We start from the raw sequence: 19,239 nt of genomic DNA, 5'->3' as shown, positions 1-19,239 counted from the left end.
ACGTCGTCGTCCATATTCCTCTCCGTTCTGCCATAACCTTTAACCTTTTCCACATCATTCCCTTCCCTTTCTGCCTCAACAACTCCTTGTTACCGGTATCTGTTCCTTCAGAATATTTCCTCCTCTCCCATGATCATCTTTCCGTTGCCTTCCTTTCTTCCACAGACCTCCAGCAATGTTCCTCCCTTACTCCGACCTCTCGTCTCTGTGCTGCCCACCTTTTTGCTATCTTTCCTAGCAGTGCTACACCCTATGAGTCTGCTTTAGTTCACAACCATTCCATCTACTCGGCCTGTTCTTTTGTCCCAGCTCCTGACCTGCCGGTCCACCATGCTCACCTCAACCATGTCCAGTACTTCTTCTTTGCTGTTCCCATCTCTGTCACAATCATGTGTCCTGGTTCTTCGGTTCGATCCGTCCCCGCTAGTGGTCTCTACAAAGCACCTGACTATTGTATCGTCAAATCAGAGTCCGTCATCACTTCCACCACTCGCTATTACCAAGCTGTCCGTAATCACTCCTATGACATCTTTCAACCACTCGACATACCTTCAACCCTACCATCTGCCAACATTACCATCACCTCCCCTAACTTACGCATGCTAACCCTCCTCAATGACAGTGATTTCATTATGGATCAATTTTCTCTGGCCTTCTGCCGTTCATGGGTTCATCCAACAGTTGTGTTTCCCCTTGTGGTTATCGCTTTCATAGGTTTTCTACTCATCATATGTGCAGTGCATTGTTGTGTCAGAAAAATGGAACGTTGACTCCAGGAACTCAAAGTCGCTACAGGCATAGTACGCCCTACACACGACGTAGAAACTCCCCGTACTTAGTGCCCTCACATTCAGTGACTACCAATGCCATCTGACAATTAACCAACCTGTCAACAGACCTCTGCCTACCAGAAAATGATGGTATTTCTTTCATGCATTACTGAGTGACAGTGTATCCTACGAAAAATACAAAAAAAAAAAAAAATGAAGAACAACAATAGAACTCTCATATCAACTCCTTGTTTATCATGTCTCAAACTATTATTGTGTAATTCCCATATGTTTATGTATACCTTCGACCCTTACTGGATTTGTACCTATTAATCCTTGTATATCTTATATGTATATATCCTTCTAATTCCCTCCCCTCAACATGGCCATGTCTCCCCTACTGCCCCTGTATCATACTTATCCCTTGTACACACCTCCCGGTCCTGTCTTCCTACTATAATCCACCACCATTTACCTCCTGGTGTCCGGAGACACCATCTCAGCTACCCGGGGGAGTAGTGTACCCCCTCCACAATATGTCTACCCCCGATGTATATATGTCCCCCCCCCCCAATGCATACATGCCCCCACTAAACTTGCTAGGTCAGCACGCCTTCCCAGGGCCCAAGCCTGGGAGAAGGCGTTACTGCGTCAGTTCATAGCAAGCAGCCGAGACGGGCAGACTATTTTACTGTGAGCTTGTAATAAACTCCTTATCTAGCTGTTTGTACACGGAGTTTCTATCACCAAAGTATTGCAAGTTACGTGTGTGTGTGTGTGTGTGTGTGTGTGTCAGAGAGAGAGAGAGGGGGGGGGGAACTTACCTCACTCACAGCAGGCACCAGTTGTTCATTGCAGCGTCCATCACACAATTCTGTTCATGTGAGGGGAAACACTGTCCTCTTCAGATTTTGAGCCTTTGTTGACGAGAGCCTGTGTCAATTAATCCTTCACTAGGCAGGATCTCATTTAATTAATACATTCTAGTTACAGAAAGCAGAGCCCACTCAGGTGAGGAGAACTCGTGCCCTTTAATGTTAGAGGCAGAGACGCAGTGATGGGTTTAATTATCCAATGACCCCATGTGTTCACCACCACCACCACCACCACCACCAGGCCTGCCCTAAACCTTTACTGGCCACTACGCGGAAGTCCGTTAATTTTTCTTCTCAAACACGGTACCGTAATTAAGTGCCTTTCTAAACTACCCGCTGATCAAGGAGGATAAACCATCACCCTGAAAAAAAAAAAAAAAAAGTGTAATACACTACCAACATGTCGCCTCCCACCTCCCATCCCCCAGTCCGTTGTTTGTTTAACGCCTTAGTCCCATAATTGCACTTCCGTTGGCTAAATATACAAATAATTCCCGTGGTTCAAAAAAGCTGTAATGTGAATTAAGGTCTTGCTGGGGGGAAGGGGGAGAGGATGCTAGAATAACACTGAGAGACAAACTGAATGAGGACAGGACGAAACGTAAATGGAAAAACTAGACAGAAACAGGAAACAAACAGAGCGAAAAAAAATAAATAAATAAAGCAAGTGAGGGAAGAACAATACGAGGGGAATGAGAGAGAAGGAAAAGAAGTGACGGGGAGAGAAAGCAAAGGAAGGAGGTAAAGAAAATACAGGAATAAAAGAAGACAAATTAAATACATGATGAGACAAGGAAGTGAATAGGAAAGGAAATGAGGGGAATGGGAATATGAGAGAAACAGAAAAGAGGAATTGGATTAAAAAGCCAACAAGCGGAGGGAAGGGAAGGAAATGGAGAGGGAGAAAATGTACAACAATGACAAGGAAAGGAAAATGTGGAAATCGGGAAGGGCGGAAAGGATAAAACAAAGGGAGGGAACAAAATCACTTGGATGGGCAGATAAAGACTGGTTAAGAACGTAAACATGAGAGGAACTTGATGGGATAAAGGCAGTGTTGGTGAAGCATGCACAGATGGATGGATACCATGGTAGGAAATGCGAATATCTGCTTTGATATACTTTTTTCATACATGTAACTGACTGCACACATATGTCTTCAGTGACAGATACTGCCACGTATGGATTCTGAAGGCCTGAATGATGTGTGAATTATTCTGTGGGCTATTCGCTGGACGTACTGTTTCATAACTCTCCGAATTTTCTGAGATATCCTTCTTTGTTTCCGAGTCAAAATCCAACTCACCTACTGGAAGGGAATAATTGGGTTGCCATGACGACGACGACGATATCATCATGATAACGATGATCGGTGGCAAGAGTAGACTGGAGACATGGGTGTGGCTGGAGGGTGACGTGGTGGAGTCTGGTGCCAGAGGGAGGTGGGTACGTCAGGTCCAAAGCTAACCAGCATAATATTTTACTACTCTCCTGTGACACCAAACATTTTGATAGATATTTGGCCGTCCATATCTCACCCAGACTTTAGTTTCTTTATTATTTAGTTCTTGGTACCGACAAACGACAACATTCAACTGTAGGAAAAACCCTAAATGATTTCTAATCTGTGTCACTTTATATCGTTCACAGCTCAAGAGTTTTGGTTTTCCTTTTGTTTAGTGACGCATGTAATCGTCTGGCGGAATTAATTAATGAAACAGAGGTCAACGTAGTGAAAGGGTCAATAGAAACCGTAAGTCTCTCAACCCGAGAGGTCTTGCCTGAGTTTGGTCAAATGGTCTGGCGGCAGATAGACTACTAAAGACAATGGTGTTGGTGGCTGGAGTACCTGTGTGGTGCCTTTAAAACCCCCAAAAGAAGGGTGGTAATGGCGTATGGCTTTGTTACCAATAAATACATCCAGTGTACCAATCAATACATCCAGTGTACCAATAAATAAATCCAGTGTACCAATCAATACATCCAGTGTACCAATCAATACATCCACTGTACCAATAAATACATCCAGTGTACCAATCAATACATCCAGTGTACCAATCAATACATCCAGTGTACCAATAAATACATCCAGTGTACCAATCAATACATCCACTGTACCAGTCAATACATCCAGTGTACCAATCAATACATCCAGTGTACCAATTAATACATCCAGTATACCAATAAATACATCCAGTGTACCAATAAATACATCCAGTGTACCAATCAATACATCCAGTGTACCAATCAATACATCCAGTGTACCAATTAATACATCCAGTGTACCAATCAATACATCCAGTGTACCAATAAATACATCCAGTGGCCAGTGTAAGCTACTTCAGATCCATTCCAGGTCGCCAAAGCCGTTCTGGCCCAGTCAAGTCACTTCAGGTCCATCCATTTGTCTTCAAGCAGTCAGCACGGCCATTCTTTTAAGTATCCTAGTTTCAGCCATGTGCAGATCCAAACAAGATAATTCAGGCCGATTTCTGCCACTCAAAAACAGTTGGGTTCGTTTAAGTCTACTCCATCCATCCAGGTCCATCAGGTCCACTTGGGTTTATTCTGGCAACTCAAGGTCCATCCAGGACGTTCACTTCCATTTAACTCCATTCAAATGATTTAATATTTATTCATAATCACTCAGGCAATTTCGGCTCCAGTGAGGCACTTTACACTCACTACGGTTCATTACCCTCACTTCAGACAGTCACCTCAATTTACTACAATTCCGTAAAAGAAAAAAAAGTCGAATCTGGTTCCTTAAGGGTCTTCAGATGCAATTACACCCAGCCATATCGATTCCTATCAATTCAACTCAGTTCAGATCCAATTACACCCAGCCATATCAGTTCCTGTCAATTCAACTCAGTTCAGATCCAGTTACACCCAGCCATATCAATTCCTATCAATACAACTCAGTTCAGATCCAATTACACCCAGCCATATCAATTCCTATCAATTCAACTCAGTTCAGATCTAATTTCACCCAGTCATATTAATTCCTATCAATTCAACTCAGTTCAGATCCAATTACACCCAGCCATATCAATTCCTGTCAATTCAACTCAGTTCAGATCCAATTACACCCAGCCATATCAATTCCTGTCAATTCAACTCAGTTCAGATCCAATTACACCCAGCCATATCAATTCCTATCAGTTCAACTCAGTTCAGATCCAGTCACACCCAGCCATATCAATTCCTATCAGTTCAACTCAGTTCAGATCCAGTCACACCCAGCCATATCAATTCCTATCAGTTCAATTCAGTTCAGATCCCATCACTGTCCATTAAAGCAACTTCAGGTTCATCCCCATCAATTCAGGTCAGCTTAGTTCCATTCTAGTCCTTCAACTTCCTTTTAATTCTGTTCAGACCCAAGTAGATCAGTTCAGGTCTATGTCAATCACATTAGGTCCCTTAGGGTCATTAGGTCACTTTAGATCCATCTGTAAACTTATTTTAATATACTGCAGCCACATCGATGCAGGTTATGCCGATGAAAGTGTCTGTCTAAAAACAGAGCTATCGGTGCAATGGTTTAAGGGCAGAACTGGGTGGGGTGGGTGGAGAGGTGTTGCTGACATGGACTGGGATACTGGTGGATGCTGGGATATGCCCAGGAAGTACCGGTAGCTATGTCATGGGATATGCCCAGGAAGTACCGGTAGCTATGCCAAGGGATATGCCCAGGAAGTACCGGTAGCTATGCCAAGGGATATGCCCAGGAAGTACCGGTAGCTAATGCCATGGGATATACCCAGGAAGTACCGGTAGCTATGCCATGGGATATGCCGAGGAAGTACCGGTAGCTATGCCATGGGATATGCCGAGGAAGTACCGGTAGCTATGCCGTGGGATATGCCGGGGAAGTACCGGCAGCTATGCCGTGGGATATGCTGGGGAAGTACCGGCAGCTATGCCGTGGGATATGCTGGGGAAGTACCGGTAGCTATGCCGTGGGATATGCTGGGGAAGTACCGGTAGCTATGCCGTGGGATATACCGGGGAAGTAGCAGTAGCTATGCCATGGGATATGCCGGGGAAGTATATACCGGTAGCTATGCCATGGGATATGCCGGGGAAGTACCGGTAGCTATGCCATGGGATATGCCGGGGAAGTACCAGTATCTGTGCTATGGGATATGTCCAGCAAGACTTTTTCCCCTCACAAATTTGGGAACACCTCCCCAAACCCAACACCAGTGTATAATTTCGAACATATACGGAGACGGTGCCTCTATGAATAGATCAATGTTCAAAAAACAGCTGACGAAGAGCCTGGAATGGAACTGAAGACTTAATGCCTTCAAAATCTCTGCAGACCTGCACCTCGAAGGAACCATGGAGCAATCCTTGGGAGCCTGACGGGGCAGATAAGCACTGCAGAGAGACACAAGGCCACCATTATCTGCTTGACCCTGTACCCAAAGGGACGTGGAGTGCGAGGATGAAAATCATAACACTGAAATACTGACTACTGTGACACGAAAATGGTGATATGAGAAAGAAATGAGAGGAACAGGAAGTAAAAAATGAAATGAAAACAACTTGAAAAGGAAAGAAAATAGATGAACGAAGGAAGAAAAGTACCGTGCTTTAATGAAGGAAAACTGAAACGGGCGAAGCGGCAAAGAGATAGGGAGGAAAGGGAATGAGAGAAATTAGGATATTAAAGTAGCAGAAAATAAGAAACGGAAAAACAATTGTGGAAGGAAAGGAAGGGCTTGGGGAACTAGAAGAAAATCATTGACAAATAAAGGAAAACATGGAGGGGTTGGAAAGGAAAGGAAGAATATAAAGAGGGGGAACAAATCAAAGGAAATGGAGAGGGAAGGAATCATTCAGAATCAAAACGAGACAGGAATTACACAGGATGACGACAAGTATTGATGATCAAGTATACGAAAATTAATAAACATGAAGGCGGAAAGATATGGCAGATACCTGCTCTGCTAAACATTTTCCTACTTGCTATTAATATCACAACTTGATCTTCAATGAAAGATGCTGTCACGTACACATATCGCAGGCCTGAATGATGTGAAAATAACCGGGTGGGCCAGTCACTGGACAGCTGCTTCACTGTTCTCCTACTTGTGTGACTTCTCTTTCTTTGTACTAGGATCAGACTTCACCCATATACAAGGTGGAAATCAGAGGTGAGACGACGACGACGAAGATGATGCCAAACATGCCTCGTGCGACCAAATGCAAGCACAGGCTATGAAGGTACAGTACATTCTACCAGCAACCATTTCAAAGGCCATCTCGGTTGGGCTTTTCGAACCCTTAGTTCTGGACACACGCAAAATCCTGAGGCGAACGATGGCTGCTACCAAGCCTTTGCGACTTTCCAGGGCGGTTATAATATCACAAACTAGCAGACACACTGACCTGGACGTTAACACAACAAGTAGGAGCAGACACAGTCAAGTCCTCACGCCATAAGAAGCTGTACTGACAAACTGCAACATTAACATACAACAACCCTGGTATACAAGATGTTAATATGATAATAACAGGACAGAACCCGTTGTTTCTGGCACATCTGGCATCACTGGTGCTGTCTCATTCCACTGGATTAATAATGCCATGCGGACAATTCTGCTCACTCACCATTTAGGTTACTGTTTAGACAGCCATATAATCTTCCAACTGTAAAAGATCTACTGCTACTACGATTACTGAAACTAGTATAGGGAGTGAATGTGTTCCTAATTACTGTTAATCTGGCATTCTGTTAGTTGGCAGTACCAGGTTTCTCTCCAATAATTTACCATAACTGCGGCCATATAGCTCTCAAACAGCATCAGGATCGTTATGGCTGATTTCAATAAACGAGTACCTACAAGGGGTCAGCTCTTATTAGGTGAATCTCTGTTACTGGTGAAGATATACAGTACATTTTTTAACTTCTGTCCATCATACCACAATATAACTTACAGGAAAATTCACCCAATATTTTATACAACAATGGCAACAATAAAACTGTCATGATATGAGGAAGGGTGCAGGTGAGGGGAGGGGAGGCTTAATGTAATACAGACGCCAACATTTCACCATTCTTTGGTGTCTCAGAAGCGTAACTAAAATCGTATACTCCTCGTTAAGTTTGCACCAAACATACCCACCTCCCTTTGGTACTATGTCTTAAGCTAATCTCGTCAGCGAGTGGAGGACAGATAAGCGAACCTGAAGACACAGACATGGGTTGAAGGAGACGTGGTGGAGAACAGAACAAGACGCGGGGACGTTGGGTCCAAAGATAACAAGGTTCATAAGATTTAAGTACGTCCCTGAAGCACACAAAAATGAAAGAAATGTTGTAGTTTGTATCCACTGCGAACCCCAGTATCTTAAATGTTCTCTACTTCCTGCCGGCCGACGATTACATTCACCTGTATGAAAATATTGAAAACAACAAATGTCAATGGGTTATAGCCTATTTCACTTCATATCTTTTTCAGCACGAGTTTTTTTTTTTTTTTTGACGTGAACGTACTCTGGCGGTAGCAAGAATAAAATAAAAAGTCTATGTAGTGAAAGAATTATCATAGGCTAAATTGCTTCCTACCATTTCAACCTGACAGAGGTCTTCCCTGGATCTGATAAAATGGTTCGGGGTAAGAAAGAATACTAAGCACAAGCGCGTTGGTGGATCGAGTACCTGTGTCGTGCCGGCCAAACCATCAAAGGTACAGTGATAATGACGTAAGGCTTAGTTACCAGTAAATTAATCCAGTGATCATTGATTGCTACTTCAGATGCATTCGAGTGTGTGTGTGTGTGTGTGTGTGTGTGTGTGTGTGTGTGTGTGTGTGTGTGTGTGTGTGTGTGTGTGTGTGTGTGTGTGTGTGTGTGTGTGTGTGTGTGTGTGTGTGTGTGTGTGTGTGTGTGTGTGTGTGTGTGTGTGTGTGTGTGTGTGTGTGTGTGTGTGTGTGTGTGTGTGTGTGTGTGTGTGTGTGTGTGTGTGTGTGTGTGTGTGTGTGTGTGTGTGTGTGTGTGTGTGTGTGTGTGTGTGTGTGTTAGAGTAATTCCAGCAGTCTAAGTTAAAAATTTTTCTATCGTTATATCTGGTTTCCCGTACTAACATCAGGCGGGCTAACATATATCCTAAAAGGGGTAAAGAAAATAATTATGATGTTCAATTCTCTTGGTGTTATGAAATCACTTGGACAAGGACATTCTGGCTCACACTGCAGTATTTTACGTGGCTGAGGGAAATCATAGTTGTCAAAAGGTAACAAGCTCTCATGGACCGCGTGCGATTCTACACTTATTATATGAAGACCTAAACGACAGAATTTTCTTCAGTAGTTGTCTGTCCATACCTGCAGCTTTCCCTGTTTTCATCTCCTTTACTGCCTTCTCCACTTCCTCCTTCGTGATCAAAGAATCATTCAACTCTCCCAACACATTTATTCCTTGCACCCTTCCATCCGCCACAATCTCAGCCACCCTTTCCTCCTCTACATTTAACAATCTTTCAAAATACTCTGCCCATCTCTTCCTTACTGCATCCATCTCAATTAACATCCTTCTATCCTCTCCTTTTACTCGTTCTTCCTTCCCAGACTCTCCCTTTCGCACCCTTTTCACCTCCTTCCAAAACATTTGCTTATTCTGTTGAAAATTCTCTGTCAGCCACCTACCCCACCTCTCATCTGCTGCCACTTTAGCATCACGCACAGCCCTTCTCGCTCTATTCCTCTTTTCCTTATACCTTTCATATGACATCTCATCCTTCCTCTGCAGCCACACTTCATATGCACGTCTCTTCTCAGCCACAGCCATACTTACTTCCTCGCACCACCATTCACTTCCTTTTCTTACACCACCACCCACATGTCTCACACCACACACCTCTTCTGCATGCCCCCCCACAGCACTCTTAAACAACTGCCATTCCTCCTCCACGCTGCCATTTTCCCGATCTTTCACTGTGTTCCACTCATCTTTCAATTTCTCCTGATACTCTATCTTTTTCTCTCTTTTATCCAACTCACTCACTTTCAAAACCTCCCTGCCACACCTAACCCTCCTAGCTCTCACCCATCTCTTACCTACTCTTAACTTTCCCTCCACCAGGTAGTGGTCAGACATACCTCCACCCTCCCCTCTCAGAACTCTCACATCCAACAATCTTCCTATTACATTCCTAGACACAATCACATAGTCCATCAAAGCTCTATCAACAAGCCTTCCACCCTCCTGTCTCACCCATGTATACTCATAAATATCTTTCTTCTCAAACAGCGTATTCCCAATCACCATCTCTCGCTCAACACACATCGCTATCATTCGTTCCCCATTTTCATTTCTTCCAGGCACACCATGCATACCAACTACGCCTTCAACTGCTAACTTTCCCACTGTAGCATTCAGATCTCCCATCATTACCACATTCACATTCGCTCCAAAACTCTGCAGACACTCATCAACATCATTCCAGAAAGACTCCCTCTCTTGTTCATCCCTTTCACTACCAGGCCCATATGCACTCACAAACACCCACAACTCACGTTCAAATTTCGCTTTCACCCACATCAGTCTCGATGACACCTCCTTCCATTCAGTCACACATTGCTGTACTTCCGGACTCACTAACAAGGCCACACCTTCTCTTGCCCTTCCTCTATCAACACCTGACAATCTTCCATTCACACATCCAAACATAGACTCCCCCTTCCCTTTCATCTTTGTTTCACTCAAAGCTAACACATCCAACTTTCTTCTCACAAACATTCTCCCAATCTCCTCCCTTTTAGTCTCAATCGTACTACATCCACGCACATTTATAGACCCAATCTTCAGGGTACGGGGACAACTCCATCCCCCATCCCTTTCTCTGGCCTGAAGGGTGGTGGAGTGACTATTGTTGACTGGTTAGTAAGATTGTTGAATGTGTGCTTTGTGAAAGGTATGGTGCCAATTGACTGGGCAAGTGCTTGTGTGGTCCCGTTGTATAAAGGCAAGGGTGATAAGTATGAATGTACTAGCTTTAGGGGTATAAGTCTGTCGAGTGTTGTAGGTAAGGTGTATGGTAGAGTGTTAATTATGAGAGTTAGAGAGGGTACAGAGGGAGTGATTGGTGATGAGCAGTGTGGCTTTAGGAGAGGGAGGGGATGCGTTGATAAGGTGTTTGCTGTGAGACAAGTGTGTGAAAAGTATTTAGCGAAAGGCAAGGATGTGTTTTGGGCATTTATGGATTTAGAGAAAGCGTATGATAGAACTGATAGGGAGGCTTTGTGGACTGTTTTAAGATTGTATGGACTTGATGGTAGGTTACTAAAAGGGGTGAAAAGTTTTTAAGTAAATAGTAGAGCGTGTGTAAGAGTGGGAAATGCTGTGAGTGATTGGTTTCCCGTGAGAGTGGGGCTGCGACAGGGATGTGTGATGTCGCCTTGGTTGTTTAATATTTACATGGATGGTGTAAGGGAGGTGAATGCAAGAGTTTTAGGTGGAGGTCTGAGTCTAGTGAATGATGATGGTGGAGAGTGGAATCTGAAGCAGCTGCTGTTTGCAGATGATACTGCACTGGTGACTGATTCAGAGGAGAGATAGAGACAGTTGGTAGAGGAGTTTGGAAGGGTGTGTGAAAGGAGGAAATTGAAAGTAAATGAGAATAAGTGTAAAGTGATGAAGTGTACGAGGTTGACAGATGGTAGGGGGATGAATATAGTTTTGAATGGGGAGTTGCTTGAGGAGGTAGATTGTTTTAAATATCTAGGGTCACATGTTGCTGTGGATGGAAGAATAGATGCAGAAGTGAAGTTTAGAATAAATGAAGTAGGAAAGGTGCTGGGAGGAATGAAAAAAGTGTTTAAATGTCGTTCGCTTAGAATGGATGTAAAGAGAAGGCTGTATGAGGGTGTTGTGGTACCGACTGCGTTATATGGGGCTGAAACATGGAATATGGGTGTAGCAGAAAGAAAAAGTTTGAATGTAATGGAGATGAGGTGTCTGAGGAGTATGTGTGGAGTGACGCGTATGGATCGGGTGCGAAATGATGAAGTGCGAAGGAGAACTGGAGTTGTTCGGGAGATGGCTGGTAGAGTTGAGCAGAGGGTGTTGCGACGGTTTGGGCATATGGAGAGAATGGATAATGAGCGATTGGTGAAAAAGATAACTAGATCTGATGTGAGAGGTGTAAGGCTGAGAGGAAGACCACGAATAGGATGGATGGACAGTGTGAAGAGAGCGCTGGATGCGAGAGGGATGTCTGTTGAGCAAGGAAGAGTGGCTGTGCGTGACAGAAATGGGTGGAGAGAAATTGTGAATGAATAAGTGATGACGCAGCCCTGAGGGGATATTCTCCCGCATTTGGTCTGATCAGCTAGTCAGGTCAGGTGCGGGTAAGGGGATGGGTCTGTTATAATGTGGCAGGGGTAAACCAGTTCTGCTGTCGGGCCCTGCTGCGGATGTCACTGATTGCATTGCGCAGTTGACCCTTGTGCGGTGTGGTGCGGTGAGGATCTGTCCGTTCTCCCCCTTGGGGCTAAGATGCGAATGAATGTGTTTGAATGGATGAGTAAATGGGGAGTGTGTCGTCCTGTCTCGGCTACCTCCCTTTCCTTGGGGGAAGCAGCCTAGGTATATAGATAGATAGATAGTTGTCTGTCTATCCATTTATCTGTCTGTCTATCTAACTATGTATATCCAGATGCCTAAAACTCGGAAGGGAAGGGCACAAACAAACTGACTGACCCTATCCTCTGCAAGGTGGCTGCCTTCTCTCCAATTCATACCACCCTCACTCATTTACCTCTCCATCCCGTCCCTCCATCTCATTTTTGGTCTCCGCATCCCCCTGTCCCCTTCCGCCTCACTCATGCACACTGCCTTAATCCAAGCACAAGAGTAAAAACTATGATGGAAATGTAGTGTCCAAGATCTATTCTACTAATGCTAATACTAAGGATTTATTCGGACGTGAGACACACATACAACGGTACGCATACAGAGCGCGCAAACACATACTGTGTGTGTGTGTGTGTGTGTGTGTGTGTGTGTGTGTGTGTGTGCGTGCGCGCGCGCAGAGGGGGGATTTCCAAAAGGCAGAATGAATTAGCAGAGAGGCAAGAGAGGATAGAAAGGTAAGGGGAGTTAGAAAGAAGGAGAGGAGAGGGGGCAGAAAATAAAAGGGAAGGGGGAATGGAAGCAGAATGGAAGATGGGAAGTGGTGAAGGCAGGTGAAAGGAGGGTAGGCAGAGAAGGAGTAAAAAGGAGGTAGGAAGCAGAAAATTATATACCAAGGAAAAGGACTGAAATTTTGGGGAAAGGAGGTGAAAAAGTAAGTACGGGTTGTAAAGAGGCAAAGGGAGAGGCGGACAGGGAGCAGAAGTGCATCCACACGCATGAACGGGTAAGGGAAAGCAACCTGATCCAGCCAACCTACGGGGAAACGCTGGCGGAAGTCAACGCCAACTCTTAAAACTTCGTAATTACCGCTTCAGAGTAAACTTGGTAAAAGGCAGTGGTAGAGTGTTGGGGGTGAGGGGAGGTTGGCTAACTGTGGTGGTGGTGGTGGTGGTGGTGAGAGGGGGGGGGAGGGGACCAAATGTAGTTAGTAGGTGCCTCAAAGAATTGCTTGTGGCTCTGTAGTTCAGTATTAGTATGTCATTTAATATAATTTTAGAGAGTAATTATGTTAGGAAAAAGTGATGTCTGACCTTTAGGGACAGGATAACTAAAAATAAAGTGGAAAAGTGTAAGAAGAAATATATACTGGAAGTGCGGTGGTGTGTTATGCAACGTTTGTGGTGTGTGTCTGGTTTGCGTTTTTGTGGCAGTTGGTGGTGTGCCTTCAGTTGGGATAAATTTTGTGTTTAATAAAATGCCAGTAGTGTGGAATACTGGGAGAAGATTGGTGGTGTGTGTTGCATGTGGAGTTGCCTGTTCTGGGTTGGTGGTGTGTGTTGCATGTGGAGTTGCCTGTTCTGGGTTGGTGGTGTGTGTTGCATGTGGAGTTACCTGTTCTGGGTTGGTGGCGTGTTTTGCATGTGAAGTTGCCTGTTCTATGTTGGTGGTGTAGCATTACCTGGGATGGTTTGGGAGTAAGTGATGGGAGTGCTGATATGGTGGGTGGTATGGGATGCTTGTCTGGCTTGAGTTTTAGTGACACAGTCGGTTTGTTTTTATCTGACTACGATCCGTAACCTTTGTCCGATCAGTTGATGGCCAGCTGTAGCCAGACTGGACGGATGACCTGACTATACCCAAGGAGACTCATTCCTACCTTACTGTAAACTACGGCTGTAGAATTTGATACAAAGACTTAATAGTCATATTGTGAGTGACCCAGTCCGTCAGATGAAAACACACCAATTGTATTTGGTCGTATGGAATTACTTTGGACAACTTAGCTATCTGTGTTGTTGATAACTGCTTAAAGGTATAATAATTGGAGATTAATGGTGTAGGTTGCATGTGGAATGGGCAATCTGGTCTTGGGATGCTTGAGTTGGCGTGTGGGATTATTTGGAATGGTTGTAGAAAACAGTTGATGGCTGTTGGTTATGGCTGTGGAAAAATATGGAGGAAAATGATAAACCTACTGATATACGGTGGGGTTCGTGTGCCAGACAGATGTGTGTGTAGGTGGGTGGCTGTGGAAAAGTGTCTGGATTATTGTTTGATGCTTGGTGGTGTTAGATAAGATCCGTGTACTATGCAGATGTGTGTGCTGATAGTGGGGGATAGTTGTGGGAATTACCAGTCGAAGTTTGGTAGAGTTACTGTGACATAGTGTGGTAGACTGGTAGGCTGAGTGGTGTGGTAGTGAATGATAATGGTCTGGAAGACTGAGTGGCATGTAATGAAAGTTCTGTGATGGCTATGCGTGATGTGGCCTAAACTGTTATACATACAGTGGCACCGATAGGTGGAATGACAGATAAGTAGGCAGAAAGCCCCAAATCAAAGGTGAGTGTCTTTCATTAGAAAACCAGCAGTAAAAATTCTCTGCACACACAACTGCGATGAGTGAAAGACAGGTAGTGTAAGTGACAAACAGACGGAAAGACAGAAAGAGACAGGCACACAGACAGACAAACAGGGATAAATTGATAATGATAATGACTGACAGATGGAACAGACAGATAGACAGATAAACAGGGAGGGAGGAAGATGAGTTAATACTTGAACCCTGTGATTCTTACTATTCCTGTCCTCCTTTCCTCCTACGGTACTCTACGTTTCTAATCCTAATCCTTCCTTCCTCCCTCTATTCCTTCATTGCCTCCTTTTCCTCCTCCCAACCGGTATTCTTTCCCCTGCCTCCCTTCCCATCCTGTCATTTTCTGTCAATTCTTATCCTCTTTTCTTCCCCTCTGCGTACTTTTTCAGTCCCAGCTTTACCTCCCTCTCTCCCTCCTTGCCCCCTTGCTTAAATGTTAACCCTCCCTCTCTTTCTCATTTCTATTATTTCCTTAATTCACCCCCCCCCCCTCTCTCTCTCTCTACTTTTCCATCCTACCTAACCTCTCTCCCTCTCCTTCCAGATCTCTTTCCCAACCCTGTCTTCCTCTCCAATCACTAATACACCCACCTACCCCTGTTCCCTTATACTCCATCACCTTGTCCTCCCTTCCCCTCCCCTCCCCCCCTCCTTAACCCCTTACCCCAACACACCTGCCCCTTGTAAATAACCTGCCGCCCCTGGCACTTTCACTCTAATTTTGTCCCGTCGACAACCTACAAGTTCAGGTATTCACTGTTTGTATATGAAAATGTGCATCATTAAACGCACTGGCCTCCAGCAGCTAAATTCTGCCTGGTCGTGTGAAGCTTATATCAGTGAATTTGCTCGGATACAATTAATTACAACTTTACTAAATATAAAGAAGTAAAATCCACATGTTCTATTCTGCAACCACGAGACAATTACAGTAAATTAATTTCAGGAAGAAGCTCTAATAGTAAAGAGGATATACAGACGAACCTGAAGATTACACATGGCGTGAAGGAGAAGTGATGTGCCAGAGGTGGGGATGTTTGGTGCAAAGTTAACAAGATGCGGTGCCAAGGCACAGCAAACTCGTCCCCGGCAGTCATTTTAGTGCTGACGTATAAACAAAACAGGATATCTAGTCAATAATGTCGCATATCAAATTTCGAGTACATCGGGTGAAAACTGACGATTTTATGCCCATCTGCAGTTTTTGGCCATATTCATCTGACATTGACCCCCCTACTGTTAACTAGGGGGTGACCCCCCTGATGTAATGAGGCATGTTATGGGATGCAGATTTGAAAGATAAACCTTTAGGTTTTGGTTTCATGTCGATATGACGAATTTGAAATGAGTTATGGAGAAAAAACAATTTTTACCCGTCACTTTTTTTTTTTTTTTTTTGGGGGGGGGGGCCTTGGCCCAAAATTAACTAGGTGATCAGAAGCTCCTAGAACCATCATACCTGTAATTTTAGTCAAAATCCCATCTGTAGTTTTCGCGTAAAGTTGTTAACGGACAGACAAACGGACAGACAGCCAGAGAAACAAAGTGAAAACAATATCCATCCCCGAGCCCCTCCGGGGCGGGGACGGGCAACAAGGTTAATACACTTTAAGTACGTCCCTGAAGCATTAAGAGAGAGAGAGAGAGAGAGAGAGAGAACTGTTGTGGTCTGGATCCACTCCGAACCCCAGTATCGTAAATGTTTTATACTTCCTACCGCCTCACGATTACATTCACCTGCATGAAAACAACATATATCAATGAGTTAGTTTTCTTTCCTTTTCTTTTCTGACGTGAACATACTCAGGCGGTACCAGGAATAACACGAAAAATAATCAAGGTAGTGAAAGGGTTAATATTAACTGTTTCCAACCCGTTCAACCTGACAGAGGTCATCCCTGAGTCTGACATGATGGTTTTGGGGTAGAAAGACTACTAAAGACAAGAGGGACAATATCAGGAACATGAGGAAACGACGAGGAAAAAAGAAAGAACAATAAAGTGGGAGGCAGGAGGTAATGGACAGTAAAAGGGGAAACAAAAAGACGTAAAAAAGAGACAATAAGAGAGAAAATACGAGACAAAGAATAAAAAAAAAAAAAATTGTCAACGTGGATGTTTAGTGATTCCTTTTTCTTGCTTTTATCGTATTCCACAGAAGACATCATGAAAAAGAAAGAAGGGATCTAAAAAGGAGAACGAGAATGACAGAGGTGGTCAGAGAGATTTGAAAAGAAGAGGGGAGAGAGGAAGAAGCAGGAAAGGAAGAGACCATCAAATAAAAGGAAAGAGCAAGGGGAAAATTGAGGAAGGAAGATGTGGGAGTCAAGTGGAGGCACGAGGACGAGGAGTGATTAAGGGGAAACAGGGAGAGGGAGTGGGTGGAGTGAAATGGGGGGTGAAGAATGGAAGGTATTTAAGAAGAAACGAGGAGACTGGACGAAAGGATGATTCAAAATGCTAATATGTAATTGGGTTGGCCAGGTAAGTTGTTTGGTACATTTTTTGTTACTGAATTATAATTTTTGTCTTGCAGTAAGAAAAAGGAAAAGTGAAAAACATGAAGGATGGAAAAGGAACACAACAGAGGATTTGGGAAGTACTAAAGAAGAGGTAAGACTGGAAAAAAAATATGGGAACACAGAAAGCAAGAGAGTTTAAAGACAAGAGGGGAGGTGCAGGGGCTGAAAGAGTGATTACCTTTCGTGGTTAAATAAAATTCCTGTGCGGCAACAAGAAGGTGAGAAAAGCGGGACAAAAAGAAAGCCAAGAGACGTGAAGCTGTTAAAATAAAGGGGGGCATACAGCAGAAAAGGAGGAAAAGAGTGGGAAAGGGGTAATGAAATGGACAGATGAGATAAGGGACATTCGAAAAGTTCAAAAGTGGATGAAGGGTCAAGACGAGTGATTCAATTTTCTTGGTTGTGCTTATGTTTCTTGGGAGGCAGCTGGAGAAGAAAGGGGGATAGCAAACGATAACAAGAGAAGATAGAAAACAGAGGAAAATGAGAAATGCAGATGTTATTGCCGTGCTTACAAAGGCGGGGTGAAGTGGGGCGAAATGACATAAAAGGAAGGGAAAAAAAAAAAAAAAAAAGCGAGGAGAAAGGAGAAAGAAGGGGAGAGAAGAAAAAGACTACTTGAGATGAAGATACAGAAAAGGAAGGGGGAAAAGAGGTGAGACAGATGCTAAGAGGTAAAAAAAGAAAAAAAAAAAAAGAAAAAAGGCAGCTGGAGGCATAAGACGAGATATTCCTCTCTGGCGTTTGTTTTATATTTCCTGTGTGGGTTTGGTGCCCTCAGGTGGCCGCCAGGTAGGACTAACAAGGATACCTGGTGAGGGAGTCAGACGCGGCAGGGAAGGGGATGAGAGGAGAATAAGGAATAGGAAGGAGGGGGAGATGAATGGAAGACAAGAAAAGGTGATGCACTGAGAAGAGGGGGAGGTGGGGGAGAAGGTGACTAAATAGGGGGAAGGGTTAGATGAGAGGAAGAAAAGGTGATGTTAGGGAAGCAAGGGTAGTGTGGGGTAAAGGTGAAGGAATAAAGAGAGGGGGAGACGGGGAGAAATGGTGAAGGAATGGAGAGAGGAGGAGAAATCGGTGAAGGCAAGGGTGAGGAGATAAAGATCATAAGAGATGTGGGTTAGAGAGGGATGCGGTTTGAAGAGGAAAGGTAGGGAGGACGGAGAAGGGATAAGGATATTTAACCATACATACTCGTGTATGTATTATTGTGTCTTCACTTAAGAGGCTTTTCCTTTGCAATTTAATACAAACGAATAAAAAAACTGAGCAACTGTATTCACCTAATTACCAATAATTAACCCACACGTTGACTGATAATTACTGCCATCAAAAGCCCACATTTGTACCGTATAACAAACAAGCTCAAATGATTTTTATTTGAGGTTTCCACTAGGTCAACGGGTGCTGGAAAAGGATGCCTTCATGTGGTGGCACTGATATAACCGGGCGGCTTCACTGTCCGGTTATACAAACATCTCTCTACTCCAGTGGTTTCCAACCTGTGGGGTGCGTCCCCCTAGGGGGGCACGAAGGGCTGCCTGGGGGGGCGCGAAGGCTTGATAAAGAGGGTAATTATTTTTGAAAACTATGAATTATGATGGAATTCAGTCATTTCTAAATATGCAAAAAATATTTCAGATATGAATAAGAAATCTAGTTATCTGAATATATAAACAATTTCAAAGATTAAGAATCTATGATATTTATTGACATGTGCCAACTATGCCAGTAAAATACAGTATCTGAGGAAGGGGGGCGCAGGGAACGTGTCATTCAGTGAGGGAGGCGAGAATTAGAAAAGGTTGGAAACCACTGCTCTACTCCCTCCCTATCCCCAGGAACATGGATGGACGACTGCACGAGATGGGTGGCTTTAACCTGCAGTCCACTGGGTTCACATTTCACATGAACCTGGGGCTAAACAACAAATACTACTGGTACATAAATAACAATAACTACTACTACTAGCTAATATTACTACTGCTACTACTTTTATTACTACTACAGTACTACTACCACTATTACTACTACTACTACTACTATTCCTGGGATAAGGGATCAAAAATATCGCCCACGTATTCCCTGCGCGTCATAAAAAG

Source organism: Coenobita brevimanus, chromosome 84 (assembly GCF_032717465.1).
Source record: "Coenobita brevimanus isolate Jiangsu-jjx chromosome 84, ASM3271746v2, whole genome shotgun sequence".
In the NCBI taxonomy this organism is placed as follows: domain Eukaryota; kingdom Metazoa; phylum Arthropoda; class Malacostraca; order Decapoda; family Coenobitidae; genus Coenobita; species Coenobita brevimanus.
Note: the sequence above shows the minus strand (reverse complement) of the source record.